The following is a 24,876-nucleotide window of genomic DNA, read 5'->3' on the forward strand; positions in this document are numbered from 1 at the left end:
TGACATGCGTCATATGGAATCTCGCTTTGGTGTGCTTAGAGACAGTATTAGTTTTGGTGCAAGATATGTGCACGGTTTGCTCCTAATGCACCAAAGTCTAAGAAACCATTTTGGAAGCACCTGTTGGTACTCCTAGGTGAAGAGGCTCTAATGGACGCTCGGTTTGGTCTGTTTAGAGTTAGTGCTAATCTTGATGCAAGATAGGTGCACCATATGCTCAGAAATCAATTTGGACACACCAGATGGAATTCCTAGATGACATGTGTCATATGGAATCTCACTTTGGTCCATTTAGAGACAGTGTTAGTTTTGGTGCAAAATAGGTGCACGGTTTGCACCTAATGCACCATAGGATAAGAAACCATTTTGGACGCACCCGATGGTACTCCTAGGTCAAGGGGCTCAAGTGAAAGCTCGGTTTGGTCTGTTTGGAGACAGTGCTAATCTTGATGCAAGATAGATGCACAGTTTCCATGGAACATACAATATGCTCAGAAATCAATTAGAACGCACCTGATATAACTCTTTGATGATGTGTGTGTCATATGGAATCTTGCTTCGGTTCGTTTAGAGACAATGTTAGTTTTTGGTAGAAGCTATGTGCACGGTTTACGCCTAATGCACCATAGGCTAAGAAACCATTTTAGACGCACCCGATGGTACTCGTAGTTGAAGAGGCTCAAGTGGAGGCTCGATTTGGTCTGTTCAGATATAGTGCTAATCTTGATGCAAGATAGTTGCACAGTTTGCATGCAGTGTACCATATGTTAAGAAATCAATTTGGACGCACCCAATGGAACTCCTAAACGACGTGTGTCATATGGAATCTCGCTTCGGTCTGTTTGGAGACAATGTTAGTTTCGGTGCAAGATAGGTGCATAGTTTGTGCCTCATGCACCATAGTCTAAGAAACCATTTTTGACACACCTGTTTGTACTCCTAGATGAAGAGGCTCAAGTGGAAGCTCGGTTCGGTCTGTTTGGAGATAGTGCTAATCATGCTGCAAGATAGGTGCACGGTTTGCATGGAAAATACCATATGCTTGGAAATCAATTTGGATGCACCCAATGGAACCTCTTGATGACGTGTGTCATATGGAATCTCACTTTGGTATGTTTAGAAATAGTGTTAGTGTCCGTGCAACATATGTGCATGGTTTGTGCCTAATGCACCATAGTCTAAGAAACCAATTTGGAAGCACCTGTGGGTACTTTGGTGAAGAGGCTCAAGTGGAAGCTCGGTTTGATCTGCTTGGAGATAGTGCTAATCTTGATGCAAGATAGGTGCATGCTTTGCAAGGAACATACCATATGCTTAGAAATCAATTTGGACGCACCCAATGGATCTCCTAGATGACGTGTATCATATGGAATCTTGCTTTGGTCCGTTGGTAGACATTGTAAGTTTTAGTGCAAGATAGGTGCACAGTTTGCGCCTAATGCACCATAGTCTAAGAAACCATTTTGGACGCACTATTTAGTACTCTTGGATGAAGAGGCTCAAGTGGAAGCTTGGTTCGGTCAGTTTGGAGATAGTGCTAATCCTTATGCAAGGTAGGTGCATGGCTTACATGGAACATACCATATGCTTGGAAATCAATTTGGATGCATCCGATGGACCTCCTTGATGACGTGTGTCATATGGAATTTCTCTTTGGTCCATTGGAGACATTGTTAGTTTCGGTGCAAGATAGGTGCACAGTTTGCACCTAATGCACCATAGTCTAAGAAACCATTTTGGATGCACATGTTGGTACTCCTAGGTGAAGGGGCTCAAGTCGATGCTCGGTTCGGTCTGTTTGGAGATAGTGCTAATGTTGATGCAAGATAGGTGCACGGTTTGCATGGAACATACCAAATGCTTGGAAATCAATCTGGACGCACATGATGGAACTCCTAGATGACGTGTGTCATACGAAATCTTGCTTCGGTCTATTTGGAGACAGTGTTAGTTTCAGTGCAAGATAGGTGCAAGGTTTGCACATAATGCAGCATAGGCTAAGAAACCATTTTGGACGCACCCAATGCTACTCCTAGGTAAAAGGCTCAAGTGAAAGCTCAGTTTGGTCTATTTGGAGATAGTGCAAATCTTGATGCAAGAAAGATGCACGGTCTACTTGGAACGTACCATATGCTTAGAAATTAATTTGGACACACCCGATAGAACTCCTTGATGACGTGTGTCATATGGAATCTTTCTTTGGTGTGCTTAGAGACAGTATTAGTTTTGGTGCAAGATATGTGCACGGTTTGTGCCTAATGCAGCAAAGTCTAAGAAACCATTTTGGAAGCACCTGTTGGTACTCCTAGGTGAAGAGGCTCAAGTGGAGGCTCGGTTCGGTCTGTTTAGAGATATGGTGTATTAGGCACAAACCGCGCACCTATCTTGCACCGAAACTAACCCTAAACCCCAAACAGACCAAAGCAAGATATCAGATGACACACATCATCTAGGCGTTCTATTGGGTGCGTCTATATTGACTTTTAAGCATATGGTATATTCCATACAAACTGTGCACCTATCTTACATGAAGATTAGCACTATCTCCAAACAGGTCATACCGAGCTTTCACTCGAGTCTCTTCACCTAGAAGTACCATTAGGTGCTTCCACAACTGTTTCTAAGCCTATGGTGCATTAGGCGCACACCATGCACCTATCTTGTACCGAAACTAACACTATCTACAAATGGACTGAAGTGAGATTCCATATGCACACATCATCTAGGAGTTCTATCGGGTGCGTCCAAACTGATTTCTGAGCATATGGTACGTTCCATGCAAACTGTGCACCTATCTTGCGTGAAGATTTGCAGTATCTCCAAACAGACCGAACCAAGCTTCCACTTGAGCCTACCAAGCTTCCACTTGAGCCTCTTCACTTTGGAGTACCAACAGGTGCGTCCAAAATGGTTTCTTAGGCTATGGTGCATTTTGTGCAAACCGTACACCTATCTTGCACCGAAACTAACACTATCTCCAAATGGACCGAAGTGAGATTCTATATGACACACATCATCTAGGAGTTCTATCAGGTGTGTCCAAATTGATTTGAAAGCATATGGTACATCCATGCAAACCATGCACCTATCTTGCATAAAGATTAGCACTATCTCCAAATAGACCAAACCGAGCTTCCACTTAAACCTCTTTAGCTTGGAGTACAATCGGGTGCTTCCAAAATGGTTTGTAGTGTATGGTGCAATAGGAAGAAAACCGTGCACCTATCTTGCACCAAAACAAACACTATCTCCAAACAGACCAAAGCGAGATTACATATGACACATGACATCTAGGAGTTCCATCAGGTGTGTCCAAATTGATTTCCGAGCATATGGTACATTCCATGTAAACCATGCACCTATTTTGCATCAAGATTAGCATTATCTCCAAACAGACCGAACCCAAGCTTCTAGTTGAGCCTCTTCACCTAGGAGTACCAACAGGTGTGTCCAAAATGGTTTCTTAGGCTATGGTGCATTAGGCACAAACTGCGCACCTATCTCGCACCAAAACTAATACTGTCTCCAAACGGACCGAAGTGAGATTCCATATCACACACGTCATCTTGGAGTTCCATCGGGTGCATCCAAATTGATTTTCGAGCATATGGTACGTTCAATGCAAACTGTGCACCTATCTTGCATCAACAATAGCACTATCTCTAAACAGATCGAACCGATCTTCCACTTGAGTTCATCACCTAGGAGTACCAACAGGTGCGTCCAAAATGCTTGTTTAGACTATGGTGCATTAGGCGCAAAGTGTGCACCTATCTTGCAACGGAACTAACAGTCTCCAAATGGATCAAACTGAGATTCCATACACATCATCTAGGAGTTCCATCGTGTGCATCTAAATTGATTTCTGAGCATATGGTACGTTCCATGTAAACCGTGCACCTATCTTGCATCAAGATTAGTAGTATCTCCAAACAGACCAAACCAAGCTTCCACTTGGTCCTCTTCGCCTAGGAGTACATACAGGTCAAAAATGGTTTGTTAGGCTACGGTGCATTAAGCGCAAACTGTGCACCTATCTTGCACAGAAACTAACACTGACTCCAAGTGGATCAAAGCGAGATTCCATATGACACACGTCATCTAGTAGTTCCATCGGGTGCATCCAAGTTGATTTCTTAGCATATGGCACGTTCCATGCAAATTGTGCAAGTATCTTGCATCAAGATTTGCATTATCTCCAAACAGACCGGACCAAGCTTCCACTTGAGCGTCTTCACCTAGGAGTACCAACAGGTGCGTCCAAAATGGTTTCTTAGATTATGGTGCATTAGGCGCAAACTGTGCACCTATCTTGCACCATAACTAACACTGTCTCCAAATAGACCAAAGCGAGATTCCATACGACACACCTCATCTCAGAGTTCCATCGGGTGCGTCCAAATTGATTTATGATCATATGGTACATTCCATGCAAATCGTGCACCTATCTTGCATCAAGATTAGTAGTATCTCCAAACATACCGAATCAAGCTTCCACTTGAGCCTCTTCATCTAGGAGTACCAACAGGTGCGCCCAAAATGGTTTCTTAGGCTATGGTGCATTAGGCATAAACTCTGCACCTATCTTGCACCGAAACTAATATTGTCTCCAAACGAACAATGTGAGATTCCATACGACACACGTCATCTAGGAGTTCCATCAGGTGCATCCAAATTGATTTTCAAGCATATGGTATGTCCCATGCAAACTGTGCACCTATCTTGCATCAAGATTAGGACTATCTCCAAACAGACCGAACCAAGCTTCCACTTGAGCCTCTTCAGCTAGGAGTTCCATCGGGTGCGTCCAAATTGAATTCTAAGCATATGATACATTCCATGCAAACCTTGCAACTATCTTGCATCAAGATTAGCACTATCTCCAAATAGACCGAATCGAGCTTCCTCTTCAGCCTCTTCAGCTAGGAGTACCATCAAGTGCATCCAAAATGGTTTCTTAGAGTATGGTGCACCAGGCACAAACCATGCACCTATCTTGCACCGAAACTAACACTATCTCCAAACAGACCAAATCGATATTAGATGACACACACCATCTAGGAGTTCTATCGGGCGCGTGTAAATTGATTTTCAAGCATATGGTATGTTCCATACAAAGCTTGCACCTATCTTACATGAAGATTAGCAATATCTCCAAACAGATCTTACCGAGCTTTCACTTCAGCCTCTTCACCTAGGAGTACCATCGGGTGCTTCCACAACTATTTCTAAGCCTATGGTGCATTAGGCGCACACCGTGCACCTATCTTACACCGAAACTAACACTATCTCCAAACGGATCAAAGTGAGATTCCATATGACACAAATCATCTAGGAGTTCTATCGGGTGCGTCCAAATTGATTTTCGAGCATATGGTATGTCCATGCAAACCATGCACCTATCTTGCGTCAAGATTAGCATTATCTCCAAACAAACCAAACCGAGCTTCCACTTGAGCCTCTTCAGCTAGGAGTACAATCGGGTGCGTCCAAATTGGTTTCTTAGGCTATGGTGCATTAGGCATAAACCGTGCACCTATCTTGCACTGAAACTAACACTATCTCCAAACAGATGAAGCGAGATTCCATGTTACACACGTCATCTAGGAGTTCCATCACGTGCACCCAAATAGATTTTCAAGCATATGGTATGCCCCATGGAAACCATGCACCTATCTTGTATCAAGATTAGCACTATCTCCAAAGAAATCAAACCAAGCTTTCACTTGTGCCCCTTTACCTAGGAATACCATTGGGTGCGTCCAAAATTGTGTCTTAGCCTATCATGCATTAGGCGCAAACCGTGCACCTTTCTTGCACCGAAACTAACACTGTCTCCAAAGAGTACAATCGGGTGCTTCCACAACTGTTTCTAAGCCTATGGTGCATTAGGTGCATACCGTGCACCTATCTTACACCGAAATTAAGACTATCTCCAAATGGACCGAAGTGAGATTTCATATGACACACGTCATCTAGGAGTTCTATCGGGTGCGTCCAAATTGATTTCCTAGCATATGGTACGTCCATGCAAACCGTGCACCTATCTTGCATCAAGATTAGCACTATCTCCAAACGGACCAAACCAAGCTTCCACTTGATCCTCTTCATTTATGAGTACAATTGGGTGCGTCCAAAAGGGTTTGTTAGAGTGCATAGGCACAAACCATGCACCTATGTTGCACCGAAACTAACACTATCTCCAAACGAACCAAAGCGAGGTTACATATACACACAACATCAAGGAGTTCCATCGGGCGTGTCCAAATTGATTTCGGGCATATAGTACGTTCCATGCAAACCGTGCACCTATCTTGCATCAAGATTAGTAATATCTCCAAACAGACAAAACCAAGCTTCCACTTGAGTCTCTTCACCTAGGAGTAGCAACAGGTGCGTCCAAAATGGTTTCTTAGGCTATTGTGCATTAGGCGCAAACTGTGCACATATCTTCCACCGAAACTAACAATATCTCCAAACAAACCAAAGCGAGATTTCATATGACACACGTCATCTATGAGTTCCATCGGGTGTGTCCAAATTGATTTCCGAGCATATAGTACGTTTCATGCAAACCATGCATATATCTTGCATCAAGATTAGCACTATCTCCAAACAAACCGAACCGAGCATCCACTTGAGACTCTTCAGCTAGGAGCACAATCGGGTGCATCCAAAATGGTTTGTTAGAGTATGGTGCATTAGGCACAAACCATGTACCTATCTTGTACTCAAACTAACACTATCTCCAAACAAAAAAGTGAGATATCAGATGACACACATCACCTAGGAGTTCTATAGGGTGCGTCCAAATTGATTTTCAAGCATATGGTATGTTCCATGCATACCGTGCACCTATCTTACATGAAGATTAGCACTATCTCCAAACAAATCGTACAGAGCTTTCACTTGAGCCTCTTCACCTAGGAGTACCATCGGGTGCTTCCACAATGATTTTTGAGCCTATGGTACATTAGGCGCAAACCGTACACTTATCTTGCACCGAAACTAACACTATCTCCAAATGGACTGAAGTGAGATTCCATATGACACACGTCATCTAAGAGTTATATCGGGTGCGTCCAAATTGATTTCCATGCAAACCGTGCACCTATCTTGCGTCAAGATTAGCAATATCTCCAAACAGACCAAACTGATCTTCCACTTGTGCCTCTTCAGCTAGGAGTACAATCAGGTGTGTCCAAAATGGTTTGTTATAGTATGGTGCATTAGGCACAAACCGTGCACCTATCTTGCACCGAAACTAACACTATCTCCAAACAGACCAAAACGAGATTACATATGACACATGACATCTAGGAGTTCCGTTGGGTGCGTCCAAATTGATTTCCAAGCATATGGTACATTCCATGCAAACCATGCACCTATCTTGCATCAAGATTAGCAGTACTCCAAACAGACCGAACCCAAGCTTCCACTTGAGCCTCATCACCTAGGAGTACGAACAGGTGCGTCCAAAATGGTTTCTTAGACTATGGTGCATTTGGCACAAACTGTGCACCTATCTTGCACCAGAACTAACACTATGTCCAAACGGATCAAAGCGAGATTCCATATGACACACATCATCTGAGAGTTCCATCGGGTGCCTCCAAATGGATTTCTGAGCATATGCTATGTTCCATGCAAACCACGCACCTATCTTGCATCAAGATTAGCAGTATCTTCAAATAGACCAAACCAAGCTTCCACTTAAGCCTCTTCACCTAGGAGTACATATAGGTGCGTCCAAAATGGTTTCTTATGCTATGGTGCAGTAGGTGCAAACTGTACACCTATCTTGCACCAAAACTAACACTGTCTCCAAATGGACCGAAGCGAGATTCCATATAACACACGTCATCAAGGAGTTCCATTGGGTGCATCCAAATTGATTTCCAAGCATATGGTATGTTCCATGCAAACCATGCACCTACCTTGCATAAGGATTAGCACTATGTCCAAACTGACCGAACCAAGCTTCCACTTGAGCCTCTTCACCCAGTAGTACCAAATAATGCGTCCAAAATGGTTTCTTAGACTATGGTGCATTAGGCGCAAACTATGCACCTACCTTGCACTAAAACTTACAATGTCTACAAATAGACCGAAGCAAGATTCCATATGGCACATGTCATCTAGGAGTTCCATTGGGTGCGTCCAAATTGATTTCTGCGCATATGGCACATTCCAAGCAAACTATGCAACTATCTTGCATCAAGATTAGCACTATCTCCAAACAGACCAAACCGAACATCCATTTGAGCCTCTTCACCTAGGAGTACCAACAGGTGCGTCTAAAAAGGTTTCTTAGACTATGGTGCATTAGGCGCAAACTTTTTTTGAGAGCCATTAGGCGCAAACTGTGCAACTATCTTGCACCAAAACTAACACTGTCTCCAAACAGACCAAAGTGAGATTTCATATGACAAACATCATCTAGGAGTTCCATTGGGTGCGTCCGAATTGATTTCTCAGCATATGGTACGTTCCATGCAAACCGTGCACCTATCTTGCATCAAGATTAGCACCATCACCAAATAGACCGAACTAAGCTTCCACTTGAGCCTCTTCACCTCGGACCAACAGGTGCGTCCAAAATGGTTTCTTAGACTATGGTGCATTAGACGCAAACTGTGCACCTATCTTGCACCGAAACTAACACTATCTCCAAACGGACCAAAGCGAGATTCCATATGACACACGTCATCTAGGAGCTCCATCGAGTGCGTCCAAATTGATTTCTGAGCATATGGTACGTTCCATGCAAACCGTGCACCTATCTTGCATCAAGATTAGCACCATCACCAAATAGACCGAACCGAGCTTCCACTTGAGCCTCTTCACCTCGGACCAACAGGTGCGTCCAAAATGGTTTCTTAGACTATGGTGCATTAGACACAAACTGTGCACCTATCTTGCACCGAAACTAACACTATCTCCAAACAGACCAAACCGAGATTCCATATGACACACGTCATCTAGGAGTTCCATCGGGTGCGTCCAAATTGATTTCCAAGCATATGGTATGTTCCATGCAAACCATGCACCTACCTTGCATAAGGATTAGCACTATGTCCAAACTGACCGAACCAAGCTTCCACTTGAGCCTCTTCACCCAGTAGTACCAAATAATGCGTCCAAAATGGTTTCTTAGACTATGGTGCATTAGGCGCAAACTATGCACCTACCTTGCACTAAATCTTACAATGTCTACAAACAGACCGAAGCAAGATTCCATATGACACATGTCATCTAGGAGTTCCATTGGGTGCGTCCAAATTAATTTCTGCGCATATGGCACATTCCATGCAAACTATGCAACTATCTTGCATCAAGATTAGCACTATCTCCAAACAGACCAAACCAAACATCCATTTGAGCCTCTTCACCTAGGAGTACCAACAGGTGCGTCCAAAAAGGTTTCTTAGACTATGGTGCATTAGGCGCAAACTTTTTTTGAGAGCCATTAGGCGCAAACTGTGCAACTATCTAGCACCAAAACTAACACTGTCTCCAAACAGACCAAAGCGAGATTTCATATGACACACGTCATCTAGGAGTTCCATTGGGTGCGTCCGAATTGATTTCTCAGCATATGGTACGTTCCATGCAAACCGTGCACCTATCTTGCATCAAGATTAGCACCATCACCAAATAGACCGAACTAAGCTTCCACTTGAGCCTCTTCACCTCGGACCAACAGGTGCGTCCAAAATGGTTTCTTAGACTATGGTGCATTAGACGCAAACTGTGCACCTATCTTGCACCGAAACTAGCACTATCTCCAAACGGACCAAAGCGAGATTCCATATGACACACGTCATCTAGGAGTTCCATCGAGTGCATTCAAATTGATTTCTGAGCATATGGTATGTTCCATGCAAACCGTGCACCTATCTTGCATCAAGATTAGCACCATCACCAAATAGACCGAACCGAGCTTCCACTTGAGCCTCTTCACCTCGGACCAATAGGTGCGTCCAAAATGGTTTCTTAGACTATGGTGCATTAGACACAAACTGTGCACCTATCTTGCACCGAAACTAACACTATCTCCAAACAGACCAAACCGAGATTCTATAGACACACGTCATATAGGAGTTCCATGGGGTGCGTCCAAATTGATTTCTGGGCATATGGTACGTTCCATGCAAACCATGCACCTATCTTGCATCAAGATTAGCTGTATCTCCAAGTAGACCGAACCCAGCTTGCACTTGAGCCTCTTCATCTAGGAGTACCAACAGGTGTGCCCAAAATGGTTTCTTAGGCTATGGTGCATTAGGCACAAACTATGCACCTATCTTGCACCAAAACTAACACTGTCTCCAAATGGACTGAAACAAGATTCTATATGAAACACGTCATCTAGGACTTCCATCAGGTGCGTCCAAATTGATTTTCAAGCATATGGTACGTTCCATGTAAACTGTGCACCTATTTTGCATCAAGAGTAGCACTATCTCCAAATGGACTGAACCGAGCTTTCACTTGAGCCACTTCACCGAGGAGTACCATCGGGTGTGACCAAAATTGTCTCTTAGCCTGCGGTGCATTAGGCGCAAACCGTGCACCTATCTTGCACCGATACTAACAGTTTCTCTAAATGGACCAAGGCAAGATTACATATGACACACGTCATCTAGAAGTTCTATCGGATGCGTCCAAATTGATTTCTGAGCATAAGGTACGTTCCATACAAACTATGCAACTATCTTGCGTCAAGATTAGCACTATCTCCAAATAGACCGAACCGAGCTTCCACTTGAGCTTCTTCAGCGGAGAGTACCATCGGTTCCGTCCAAAATGGTTTCTTAGAGTATGGTGTATTAGGCACAAACCGTGCACCAATCTTGCACCAAAACTAACAGTTTCTCCAAATGGACCAAAGTGAGATATCAGATGACACACATCATCTAGGAGTTATATCGGGTGTGTCCAAATTGATTTTCAAGCATATGGTATGTTTCATGCACACCGAGCGCCTATCTTGCACCGAAACTAACACTATCTCCATGCGGACCAAAGTGAGATTCCATATGACACACATCATCTAAGAGTTCTGTCGGGTGCATCCAACTGATTTCTAAGCATATGGTACATTCTATGCAAACCGTACACCTATCTTACATCAAGATTAGCACTATCTCCAAACAGACCAAACCAAGCATTCACTTAAGCACCTTTACCTAGGAGTACAATCGGGTGCGTCCAAAATCGCTTCTTAGCCTATGGTGCATTAGGCACAAACTGTGCACCTATCTTGCACCGAAACTAACACTGTCTCCAAACAGATCGAAGCGAGACTCCATATGACACACGTCATCTAAGAGTTCCATCGGGTGTGTCCAAATTGATTTCCGGGAATATGGTATGTCCCATGCAAACTATGCACCTATCTTGCATTAAGATTAGCACAATCTCAAAATAGACTAAACCGAGCTTCCACTTTAGCGTCTTCACCTAGAAATACCAATATGTGCGTCCAAAATGGTTTCTTAGACTTTGGTGCATTAAGAGCAAACTGTGCACCTATCTTGCAGCGAAACTAACACTATCTCCAAACAAACCGAAGTGAGATACCATATGACACACATCATCTAGGAGTTCCATCGGGTGCGTCCAAATTGATTTCTGAGCATATGCTACGTTCCATGCAAACTATGCACCTATCTTGCATCAAGATTAGCACTATCTCCAAACAGACTGGACCAAGCTTCCACTTGAGCCTCTTCACCTTTGAGTACCAACAGATTTTCCAAAATGGTTTCTTAGACTATGGTGCATTAGGTGCAAACTGTGCACCTATCTTGCACCAAAACTAACACTATCTTCAAACGGACCAAAGCAAGATTCCATATGACACACGTCATACGAGTTCCATCACGTGCGTCCAAATTGATTTCTGAGCATATGGTACTTTCCATGCAAACTGTACACCTATCTTTCATCAAGATTAGCACTATCTCCAAATAGACCGAACTGAGCTTTCACTTGAGCCTCTTCACCTAGGAGTACATCTAGGAGTTCCATTAGGTGCATCCAAATTGATTTCCATGTATATGGGACATTCTACGCAAACCATACACCTATCTTGCATCAAGATTAGCACTATCTCCATACAGTCCGAACCGAGCTTTCACTTGAGCCCCTTCACCTAGGAGTACCATCGGGTGCGTCCAAAATCATTTCTTAGAGTATGGTGCATTAGGCACAAACCGTGCAATATATTCTTAGAGTATGGTGCATTAGGCACAAACCATACACCATCTTGCACCGAAACTAACACTATCTTCAAACAGACCAAAGCGAGATATTAGATGACACACATTGTGGGGGTATAAACCCCTATACCCTTACGGCTAGACTTGGGCCAGGAGGCTTGGCCCACTACGAGACAAGTTCGAGGCTTGATCCGACAGCTCGGAGTTTCACGCAAGGGAGCAAGACGTGGAGATCAAGCAAGATTCTAGTCGGTTAGAATAGGAATTGATATCGAACTATCTATGGCAATTGTAACCGACTAGGATTAGTTTCCAGATCTGTAACCCTGCCCTCCGGACTATATAAGGAGAGGCAAGGGACCCCCCTAGGACATCATATTCTCTCAACACAAATCAATACAACCAGACGCAGGACGTAGGTATTACGCCAACTCGGCGGCCGAACCTGGATAAAAAGCTTGTCTGTGTCTTGCGTCACCATCGAGTTCGTAGTTTGCGCACCGTGTACCGATAAACTACTACCGTGGGTATACCCCAAGGTAGACTGCCGACCAGCTTTCGTCGACAGTGGCGCGCCAGGTAGGGGGTGTGCGTGCAACTTCTCCGACGAGCAAGATGGTTACGATCCCAGCTTCCGCGACCGTGCCTGAAGGCCTCACGTTCACCGTCGGCCAGGTCACGTGGACGACGTGCAGCGGTGACTTCACGACCACGGTTTCGAAAGAAACTCAGATCCGATCTGAGATCGCGCCGTCTCCGACCACTCGCGTGGCGGCACCGAGCGCCCGACCACCGTTCCCGCTCTACAAGGGAAAGAAGGTTGACTGCTCGGACCTTCTCCAAGCGCTTGATCGCGCTGACTCCAAGCTACTTGAAACCTCCCAACTAGTAGATGGAATCCTGCGTCAGCCCGATCAAGCTGCTCCCACGGATTTTTTCAAATCCCGCCGGCCAACTCGTGTCGTTACACACGAACAGCTGGGAACGTCTCTGACGATATCCTCAACCCCCTCAGGACGATCCGTCAAGCTCAAGAAGGAAGATCATCCTTGCGGCCTGAACAACTCGGCCTCTCTTTATTCACGGCACATCCGCTCCGTTTTCGGCAAGGCGGGGTGGCCGCCGAAAAGGAACGGTCGTCACCACGTCAACATGGTTGCGATCCGAGAACTACGGGACGGTCAGGCTTCCAGCACCAACTCCAGCACCGGCTCCGTCCCCACCGAAGTTATAAACACCGAAGACGAGGACTACGACCTGGACTGGCCTTCACACCCACCAGGTTTCCCTCGTTTCCCGGTATTTCCCCCTCGGCGAGGAGATATTGTCTTCAACGTCAGCGCCGACGAGCAGGTCATTGATGGAGAGACAGATGAGCAGAGGCAACTCCGCGAGCAGCGCAACGCCGATCGCGCCTGACGACGTGCAGACGAGCAACAACAACTTCCACCGCATAATCTCAACGACGCTTTTGACATGGTCGGGGACCAGCCAGTCTACAAGACGCCAAGCGCCAACGTGGCTGTCGCCATGGCTAATCTAGATCGGCTCCCTGATACCCCTGAGTACCAGGGAGTCCGGACTAGCATCCGAGCACACCTGATCGCCGCAATGGGACAGACAGTCACTCTGCTCAAGAGAGTCCAGGATGTCTCTCACACGGAAGCCGCCTCCGACCAAACTAATCGTAGCCGAGCCTCACCGCCTCCCAACAGGCGTCACCGCAGCCGCTCTCCCGACAACCGTCGAAAAGATTCACGGCGCAACGATGGTGGTCGGGACGCCGACGGTCACCGCGAGCAGAACCGCGTACGCGGCCAAGAAGTAAACCAGCACAGGGATCTCCGGCACAACATCCCTCCCCAAGATGCCTGGGACCGCATCAACAGGCGCGCCACAGAGAGAGCAGTCCATGAAAACCTGCGCCGTATCGAGTACGATGCAATGCACGGTCCCCCGGGCCTAAGACAGTTCTCCTCACACCTCCGCCAGGTCGTGTGGCCCCGCAATTTCAAGCTCGAAAAACTCAAAAAATACGACGGCAAGGAAAATCCAGAGAACTGGATCACTCTCTACGAAATCGTCGTCCGATCAGCTGCAGGAGATGAGCACGTCATGGCTAACTACTTCCCTGTAGTCCTCGACCAGGCCGGTCATCAGTGGCTTCTTGGCCTGCCCGAGGACTCCTTCGACTCTTGGGAAGAGCTACGCCAGGCTTTCATCGACAACTTCATCGCCACATGCGAGCAGCCTGGAAACAAGTACGACCTTGAAAGGATAAGGGACAGGAAGAACGAACCTCTGCGCGATTACATCCGACGATTCTCGGATATGCGCCTTAAGATCCCGAAGATTTCCCACGACGAGGCCATCTCTGCCTTCATCAAGGGCTTGCGCTTCCACGAAGCGCTGAGGAACAAGCTGTTGCGTAAACGTCCAACAACGGTGGCGGAACTCCTCGCCACGGCCAAAAATTACGCCGACGCCGACGATGCAGAAAAACTAATCCGAGACAATGCGAGAGGCCCCGACCAGCTTTCCCGGCGAGATGACGGTCGCGGTCGCTACGACAACAGGAACCACCATCGCCCCGACAACCGTGACCACAGAGAAGGTTGGGATCGGCGGCGCGACAACCGCGACGATTTCAGAGGAAAGCGCCCTCGCGACTACGACCACGAAGTAAACACGGTCAAGCGTCCCAATGGACGACGGGACTACCAAGAAGACTGCAACAAAACGTTGAAGGGACCGTGCCAACTACATCCAAAGTCCAACCATACCATGGAAGAGTGCCGCATCCTCAAAAGCATCTATACACGACGGGCCGCCCAAGACGACTCCGCCAAGAAAAACAACAAGCGCGACGGGCACGACCACGAAGATGAGGATGAGGACCAAGATAGGGACCCTCGACACCAATACGTCAGCCCCACTGATGTGGTCCACTCCATCTTCGGGGGCAAGGTCTCCACCGAGTCTAAGTGAGAAAGAAAGCTGTTAAAAAGAGCCTGCCTCAACATAGACAGCACGGACGGGCTGATCGCAGACCCAAAATTTCCCCCGTGGTCGCACAGGGAAATCTCGTTCAGCAGGAAGGACCAGTGGGCCGCTATCCCAGAGCCAGGTCATTTCCCTCTGATTCTGGACCCTTGCATCAACAGCATCAGATTCGAGCGTGTGCTCGTGGACGGAGGGAGCTCCATTGACATCCTCTTCCGCAACAGCCTGTCCGCCCTCAAGATATCTCCTGCACAACTGAAACCTTACGACGCCCAATTCTGGGGGGTTTTGCCAGGTCAAAGTTCAGTGCCTCTCGGACAGATAACATTGCCTGTCCAATTCGGCACACCCGACCACTTCCGGACGGAGTTCATCAACTTCGTGGTCGCAGATTTCGACGGGACCTATCACGCCATACTGGGCCGACCGTCGCTGACAAAGTTCATGGCAGTCCCGCACTACTCATACCTAGTCCTTAAGATGCCCACGGAGAAGGGCGTCCTAACCGTCAGAGGCAACGTCTACACCGCGTATACCTGCGAAGAAGAGAGCTTCAAGATCACAGAAGCAATCGATCTCTCAATCCGCATGGCAGAAACAGCAAACCAAGCCGCACAGCTGCCTCCCGACCAGCTCCGACTACCCGAACAGGAGACAGCCAGGAAGAATTCAAAATCCAAGGAGTACAAAGAAGTGCAGTTGGTCGAAGGCAGCCCCGAGAAGACGGCCCTCATCGGGACCAACCTGGATCCAAAATAGGAAGACGCGCTCGTCAGGTTTCTAAGGGACAACGTGAGCGTTTTCGCATGGAAACCCGCAGACATGCCCGGCGTCCCACGAAACCTGATCGAGCACTCCTTAAACGTCTCGAAGACCGCAAGACTAATCAAGCAAAAGCTGCGACGGTTCGCTCGTGACAAAAAGGAGGCTATTAGGACAGAAATAACATGGCTTCTAGCAGCCGGATTCATAAAAGAAGTGTATCATCCCGATTGGCTCGCCAATCCGGTTCTTGTACGTAAAAAGAATAATGAATGGAGAATGTGCGTTGATTACACTGATCTCAATAAACACTGTCCTAAAGATCCTTTTGGTCTCCCTCGCATCGACGAGGTGGTCGACTCAACGGCCGGATGCGAACTTCTCTCTTTTCTAGACTGCTACTCTGGTTATCACCAGATTTCGCTAAAGGAAGACGACCAGATCAAAACGTCTTTCATCACTCCTTTCGGCGCATACTGCTACACGACCATGTCATTCGGACTCAAAAACGCCGGAGCTACTTATCAACGCGCTATCCAGCAGTGTCTCCACGACGAGATTCGTGACGACCTCGTCGAGGCCTATGTAGACGACGTGGTCGTAAAAACAAAGGATGCGAGCACCCTAATCGACAACTTAGACCGAACTTTCAAGGCGCTTAATAGGTACAAGTGGAAGCTCAACCCCAAGAAGTGCATTTTCGGTGTTCCTTCCGGTCTACTGCTCGGCAACGTCGTCAGTCGCGACGGCATACGACCAAATCCTGCAAAAGTAAAAGCAGTACTCGACATGCGACCACCTAGGAACGTCAAGGATATCCAGAAGCTTACCGGATGTATGGCCGCCCTTAGCCGCTTCATCTCAAGACTAGGAGAAAAAGGCCTCCCTTTCTTCAAGCTCTTAAAAGCGTCGGAAAAGTTCTCTTGGACAGAGGAAGCCGACGCCGCGTTCACCCAGCTCAAGACTTTCCTCACTTCACCACCTGTCCTTACAGCGCCTCAGCCTAATGAAGACCTACTCCTTTACATTGCTGCAACCGACAGGGTTGTTTCCACGGCAATAGTGGTCGAGCGAGATGAACCAGGTCACGCCTATAAGGTCCAGAGACCCGTTTACTTCATAAGTGAAGTCTTAAACGAGTCCAAGGCCAGATACCCACAAATACAGAAGCTCATATACGCCATTCTAATAACGTCAAGAAAGCTGAAGCACTACTTCGACGGCCATCGAGTCCTGGTGACAACCAGTTTCCCTCTCGGGGACATCCTGCGCAATAAAGACGCCAATGGCAGAATCGTGAAATGGGCGATGGAACTATGCCCATTTTCCCTAGAGTTCCAGAGTCGCACCACTGTCAAGTCTCAGGCCCTGGTCGATTTCATTGCTGAATGGACGGATCTCAACGAGCCTCCCGTCCCCGATGTCTCCCACCACTGGTCAATGTTCTTTGACGGGTCCTTGAATATCAACGGTGCCGGCGCTGGGATACTGTTCGTGTCACCCAACAAGGACAAACTGCGTTACGTCCTTAGGATTCTTTTTCCAGCGTCAAACAATGTCGCCGAATACGAAGCATTCCTGCATGGCATAAGTCTAGCCGTTGAGCTGAGAGTCAAACGCCTCTATGTCTATGGCGACTCCGCTTTGGTTATCAACCAGCTCAACAAGGAGTGGGATGCAACCCACGAGAAGATGGATCTCTACTGCAAAGAAATTCGCAAATGGGAAACCAACTTCTACGGCATAGAGTACATCCACGTGGTCCGGGATAAGAACCAAGCAGCAGATGCGTTGTCGAAGTTAGGGTCATCTCGGGCCCAGATCCCGCGGGGTATTTTCGTCCAGGACATCCACGAGCCGAGCGTGGGCCCCCCCCTGGTCGACAAACAACCCACCGAGGCAATGCTCATAGACGACGCCTCTCCGACAACCGGTGGGTGTGACTGGCGTACCCCGTTCATCAAGTATATATCGGACGGGACAGGCCTTCAGGACAAAACAGAGAATGAGCGCCTCATTCGACGGTCAAAGAACTACATCCTGGTCGATGGTAAACTCATGCGAAAAAACGCAAGCTCCGAAGTACTGCTCAAGTGCATACCCCGAGATGATGGTATCAAGCTCTTAGAAGACATACATGCTGGATCCTGCGGCAATCACGCCGCATCCAGAACGTTGGTCGGAAAAGCATTCCGAGCAGGTTTTTATTGGCCAACCGCGGTCAACGACGCAGAAAAATTGGTCCGACACTGCGAAGGATGCCAGTTTTTCGCCAAGAGGACCCACGTACCTGCTCACGAAATTGAAACCATCCCGTCGTCTTGGCCTTTTGCTTGCTGGGGACTTGACATGATCGGGCCATTTAAACCAGCCCCGGGCAATTTCAAGTTCGTTTTCGTTTTAATCGACAAGTTCTCCAAGTGGATCGAATACATGCCTCTGGTCAAGGCAACCTCCGAGAAGGCTGTGGAGTTCCTCAATCAAATCATACACAGATTCGGCATCCCGAACAGCATAATCACCGACCTGGGCACTCAGTTTACTGGCACCACTTTTTGGGACTTCTGCGATGACAGAGGCATAGTCATAAAATACGTGTCAGTGGCCCATCCACGTGCCAACGGTCAAGTTGAACGTGCTAACGGAATGATCATTGACGCCCTAAAGAAAAGGTTGTACACCGAGAACGACAGAGCACCCGGCCGATGGATGAAAGAGTTGCCGGCAGTAGTCTGGGGCCTCCGAACTCAGACCAGTCGAAACACAGGAGTGTCTCCCTACTTCATGGTGTACGGCTCCGAGGCAATCCTACCGTCAGACATAACCTTCAGATCTCCTAGGATCGACCACTTCGACCAGGCGACAGCCGATAACGCCAGAGAACTCGAAATCAATTGCATGGAGGAACAGCGTTTGAATTCTTGTCTCCGAACAGCAAAATATCTCGCGGCAGTCAGGCGATACCACAACAGGAACGTCAAGGACCGTTCCTTCGTAGTCGGCGATCTGGTACTTAGGTGGAAAACAAGCCAGGAGGGAATGCACAAGCTATCAACTCCCTGGGAAGGACCCTTCGTGGTCACCGAGGTCACACGACCTACGTCCTACAGATTGGCATACCCAGATGGAACACGAGTACCCAACTCTTGGCACATAGACAAACTGCGACGATTCTATCCATAAAGTTTTAATAACTTTCCTTTGTAAGTATCTTATAACTGTCAATAATGAAATTTTCTATTTTTTTCCTATACCTTATTGCACACAGAACTCGGCAAAACTTCTGCAATGGATGCTCTCAGCGCATACCAAGTCAAATACGGTGACACGTCACTCAGACAATTATACAGCGCTCAAAACGACAGTCATGACAAAAAGCAAACTTTATTACAAACTTTACATACAAAGTTTACAATAAATACCCTGACGGGCACGCACTAGTCTATTCCTACAGACTACTCTATTGGCCTAGCTGCTCGGGCTGATCACCCGCCTGGCCCTGCTGCCCGGACGAAGGGGTCGGGGCCACAGGCGCCTGGCTGGTCGAGACCGCAGGCGTCGACCGCCCATCTCCCGCAACGGACACGCCTGACAACTCCCTGGCCGACCTATCTGAACCCGGCTGATCTGGGGGAACGGCCGTTCCGCACAGATTGATGTCGCCGATTACCGTCGACGACAAGTCCAGCAGACCACCCCGAAGCTCGTCCGCCTCCTGTGGGCCGACCTCCTTGGGGTACCCCTTCTCCAGCCTGGTCAAGTCGACCAGGGGGTAGTGGGCGCGCACCATGCTAAGGACATGCGCACCGGCAAACTCCCCGACGTCCTTCACAAACTGCTGGAGCCAGTCCCACGCCCGTTGCGCCTTCTCGACTGGGGTCAACCTCGGCACGCGGGGCTGGCTCTCCGGGAGCTCGGGACTGATCAGGTCCAGGACCGGGGACACTCCTCTCCAGATCTTACAACAGTTGACCTTCCAGGAGTCCCGGTTCTTGGCCAGATCATCCAGGTGCTTTTTGGCGTTCACCTTGAGCACTGCAAACGAAACAGGACGTTATTTTTGGCATGACAAAGAACAAAGGGGTGCCAAGCGACAGATAGCGAGGCAGCACGTATTACCAGATAACTCCCGGTCCTTCCGACCCAACTCCTCTCCTGCTCGGCGCCCAGACTCCAGCGCATCAGCGAGCTCTCGGCTGAGCTGCTCCTTCTCCTGTCGGAGGCGCGCCAACTCCCCCTCCAGCTCTAAGTGGATCACAACCTGGTTAGCAAAGCAAACTACACAGCTACGCGAAGCTGCTCGGAGCGTGTGACTAACATTCTCACTGCTGGGACTGGTTGGCCAAGCGACGGGTAAGCTCGAGACGATGCTCCTCTTGGGCATTCATCTCGGTCACCTTCTCCCCAACCTCCGACCGCAGTCGGTCCACCTCCGCGGCCAGGGCCTTGTTCTCGGCCACGACGCCTTCTATCTGGTCAAAGCACCATTTCCGGTACTTCGCCGTTTTCATCGCGCCCTGCAAAATAGACATATGACGATCAAGCAAGACAATGCACAGAATGACCAGCAGTACCAAAAGTCGCTTACCTTGACTTCGTCGACGAGGCGCTTGGCCGCGCGCTCCACCCTGGCGGCCTCCTCGGTCTCGGCGAGCTCCTCATGCCCGATAAAGTGATCCCCGCGTTGGCGCCACACATACACGTGTTGGCGGCCATCACGGGGACGACCCTCAATCTCTTCCACCTCGTCATCGGAGGCCACCCGGGTTTCCTCCTCCCGCGCTGCGTCACTCCCGGAAGTGGTCCCAGGCATTACTGGCCCCCGGACCAGACCTGGGGAGCCTGCAGCCGAAGAGGTTTCTGCTCGGGGCGGCGTGGGGACTCCACCACCCACGGCAGGAGGGGTGGTCGGGGCTCTTCCCTCCCCTTCCGTGGTGCCAGCTGGGGGAGCCTCCTCAGCCCTGGTCGGGCTGCCCGACGTAGTCGGTGCCGCGGTCGGGGGCCCCTCGGTACTCCCAGGCGCGGCTGCAGCCGCAGGCTGCTCTGTGGTCTGGTGGGCCGTGTCTTCAGCAGCGCGGACAGGCCCACCCGTCCCCTGGCTGGCAGCCTGGCTGGGGTCGACATTCGATGCCGCACTAAAGGAACAAAAGTGCAATTAAAAAAAACAAAAAAAAAGAGTCCAAAATACGTAAGTCGCACACTTACAGGTCCGATCGACGGTGGGCCGCGGTGAACCTCCTCCTCGCCCGGCCGGTCGGCACCTGCGCCCCCATCTCGACAACTTGCGGAGCGGGAGGGTCGCTGGCCACCCGATCAGTAGTGGCCGGCGCATTATCTGGGCGGTTCCGAGGCCGTCGGACTAGTGACGGTGCCGCCTCTTCACCGTCGTCGTCGTCGTCAACGATCCGCACGAGCCGACGACGCTTCGGCGCCTGGCTGCTCTCCGCCGGTGGATCTGCCGGCATCATCGGTGTCGGCAAGGGATCCGCCGGCAATGGCCTTTTCCCCGCTACCCTCTCCTCGGTGGTCGGGACGGGGCGGGCTTGTTCCTCCTCACTGCTGGTGTAATGAGTACACCGAGCAGCATCCTCCTCTGGCGGGTCTTCTCCCGCAGGATTCTCCATCCCCGGTGCCAGCGATATATACACTGTGCACCGGTCGACGTCGCCGATCTGCAAAAGCAACAAAGATGATTTAGCTGCAGGCGATATACGAATGCTAAAACACAATAATCTGCAACATACCTTTGGTGCTGGTCGTCCTAACTTGAAGGCTTGCACCCGATCACTGCCACGAATGAAGCCTCCGTCCGAGAAGTTGAACAGCTCGTTCAACAGTTGCTGTACCTCCGTCTTCTCTAAGATCTCCGGTCGCATCCTGGTCGGGTCCACGCTTCCGGCGTACTCGTACGCCGCGTGCACCCTCTTCTGGCAGGGCATCACCCGACGACAAATGAAGTTGCCGACCACGCCAAGCCCGTCCAGGCGCGACCAGTCGATCAGCTTCATGAGATCCGCCACTTGACCGTCGAAATCCAGGCGGTCGGTCCAGCTCATCCTCTTCTCGGGAATGTATCCCACGTCGCAAAATGTGGAGCTGCCCGGTTCCTCCCTGACGTAGAACCACTTCCTATACCACTCGGTCAAGGAAGTGTTCCATGGACAATGGAGGTAGCGATTCTTCATTCCATCATGAAGGTTGAGGTATACTCCACCTGCAACCTTGGAGCCTCCAACCGCTCCCTTCTTCCTCAAGCAGAAAAGATAACGAAAAAGATCGAAGTGCGGCTCTATGCCAACATAGGCCTCGCACAGATGGATAAAAGTGGAGATAAGGAGAATTGAGTTCGGATGCAGATTGCAAATCCCGATCTCATAATACAGAAGAAGACCTTGGAGAAAAGGATGAACCGGAACCCCAAAGCCCCTCTTAATAAAATCTTCGAACACGACAATCTCACCGGCACGAGGGTCGGGGAAACTCTCTCCTTCCGGCGCTCTCCAGCCACCGTGCTCCGCGCTGTGTAGGAGTACCATGTCGACGAGGTCTCCAAGGGACTTGGCAGTGCTGCGGGATTTCTTCCACTCCTTGGCCATCAGTTCGGCCCTCTTCTTGGAGTCGCTCTTCGCCATTGGAGGAGGAGACTCGGGTCACGAAGATGAAGGTGATTGAAGGAGGGAAAAAAGGAAGGCTTGATGGCAATGGCAGAGTAAGCAGTACAGGCGGAACGGTCCAGTTCTTATAACCCGCAGCTCCACCCCTCCCACTTCCTGTATTCTCGGGAAGTGGGCGGACCATGCGGCGGATGCGGCGTTTCGGTTTCCAATGATTATAGACAATTAATGCGGCGAAATTTTCGTACCAATTGATGGTTTTCTTTTCACAAACCATGCAAAGGGCGGCTGCACAGTTGCCAGGCGCAACTTTTCACGCAACCATCTGACACACCATCAGAACGTCTCGTCACGTCAACTTTAACTGAAAAGATTTTTTCAAAAAAAAAAGAAGAAGACAAATATGGCAGAGAGTCAACAATGCAAGGACGGCACCGACCACCGAGCACTTGATGCTCGGGGACTGGTCGTCTAGTTTATCGACTCGGACCTTCAAGGACTGCACCGACCACCGAGCACTTGATGCTCGGGGACTGGTCGTCTAGTTTATCGACTCGGACCTTCAAGGACTGCACCGACCACCGAGCACTTGATGCTCGGGGACTGGTCGTCTAGTTTATCGACTCGGACCTTCAAGGACTGCACCGACCACCGAGCACTAGATGCTCGGGGACTGGTCGTCTAGTTTATCGACTCGGACCTTCAAGGACTGCACCGACCACCGAGCACTAGATGCTCGGGGACTGGTCGCCCAGTCTATCAGCTCCATCCTTCAAATTATCACACCAACCACTGAGCGCTCGATTCTTGGGGACCGGTCATCATGCAATTGTACACCCGGGGACTGGTCGATTAGTCTATTCCATTGCAGACGGACTGGTAAATTCAATTTTTTAGACCTTGCTACAAGGCTCATACTTCGCCTTCCAGCAAGCTCGGGGACTACATCGGTACGATGCATCTGGCGATGCATCTCAGTTTCAGAATTTCTCTGACGACTTTTCTTTTGACCCTGGCACCACGTGCCTACGTCACCTACTACCAGGCTCGGGGACTAAGTGGGCACACTTTACCTTGCGATGAATATGCTTGCTTTTTGAAAGACTATACTTTTCAGAAAAGTAAAGTGGGCACACTTCACCAGGAAAGAAATCTTTTTTAATTTAGAGCACCATGCATTCTTCAAACAACCTGCTTCTTCGATGTCAATGTTGATCAACGTCTTTCGAGTTGGTCAAAATACCGTCGCAGCTGTTTGGGCGACTTTCTTGTTTATTGAAGCCATCAAGCCTTACTGATCGAAGAAGTTCAAGACGGCGTGTTACATCATAATACATGGTGCTCGGGGACTAGCTGTGGGGGTATAAACCCCTATACCCTTACGGCTAGACTTGGGCCAGGAGGCTTGGCCCACTACGAGACAAGTTCGAGGCTTGATCCGACAGCTCAGAGTTTCACGCAAGGGAGCAAGACGTGGAGATCAAGCAAGATTCTAGTCGGTTAGAATAGGAATTGATATCGAACTATCTATGGCAATTGTAACCGACTAGGATTAGTTTCCAGATCTGTAACCCTGCCCTCCGGACTATATAAGGAGAGGCAAGGGACCCCCCTAGGACATCATATTCTCTCAACACAAATCAATACAACCAGACGCAGGACGTAGGTATTACGCCAACTCGGCAGCCGAACCTGGATAAAAAGCTTGTCTGTGTCTTGCATCACCATCGAGTTCGTAGTTTGCGCACCGTCTACCGATAAACTACTACCGTGGGTATACACCAAGGTAGACTGCCGACCAGCTTTCGTCGACAGTGGCACCGACCACCGAGCACTTGATGGTCGTCTTGGCCTTTTGCTTGCTCGGTACGATCTGTTTGGTAGACTGCCGACCAGCTTTCGTCGACACACATCATCTAGGAGTTCTATCGGGTGCGTCCAAATTGATTTTCTTGCATATGGTATGTTCCATGCAAACCGTGTACCTATCTTACATGAAGATTAGCACTATCTCCAAACAGATCGTACCGAGCTTTCACTTGAGCCTCTTCACCTAGGAGTACCATCGGGTGCTTCCACAATGGTTTGTGAGCCTATGGTGCATTAGGCGGAAACCGTGCACCTATCTTACACCAGAACTAACACTATCTCTAAATGGACTATGGTGCATTTTTGTAACATCCCCGATGTTACGGTTACTAAAATTCGGGTCATGGCATCATCAGCATTGCACAACATAGTGGTTAAGCACACCTTGATGCATCAACTTA

Source organism: Sorghum bicolor, chromosome 6 (assembly GCF_000003195.3).
Source record: "Sorghum bicolor cultivar BTx623 chromosome 6, Sorghum_bicolor_NCBIv3, whole genome shotgun sequence".
Lineage (NCBI taxonomy): Eukaryota > Viridiplantae > Streptophyta > Magnoliopsida > Poales > Poaceae > Sorghum > Sorghum bicolor.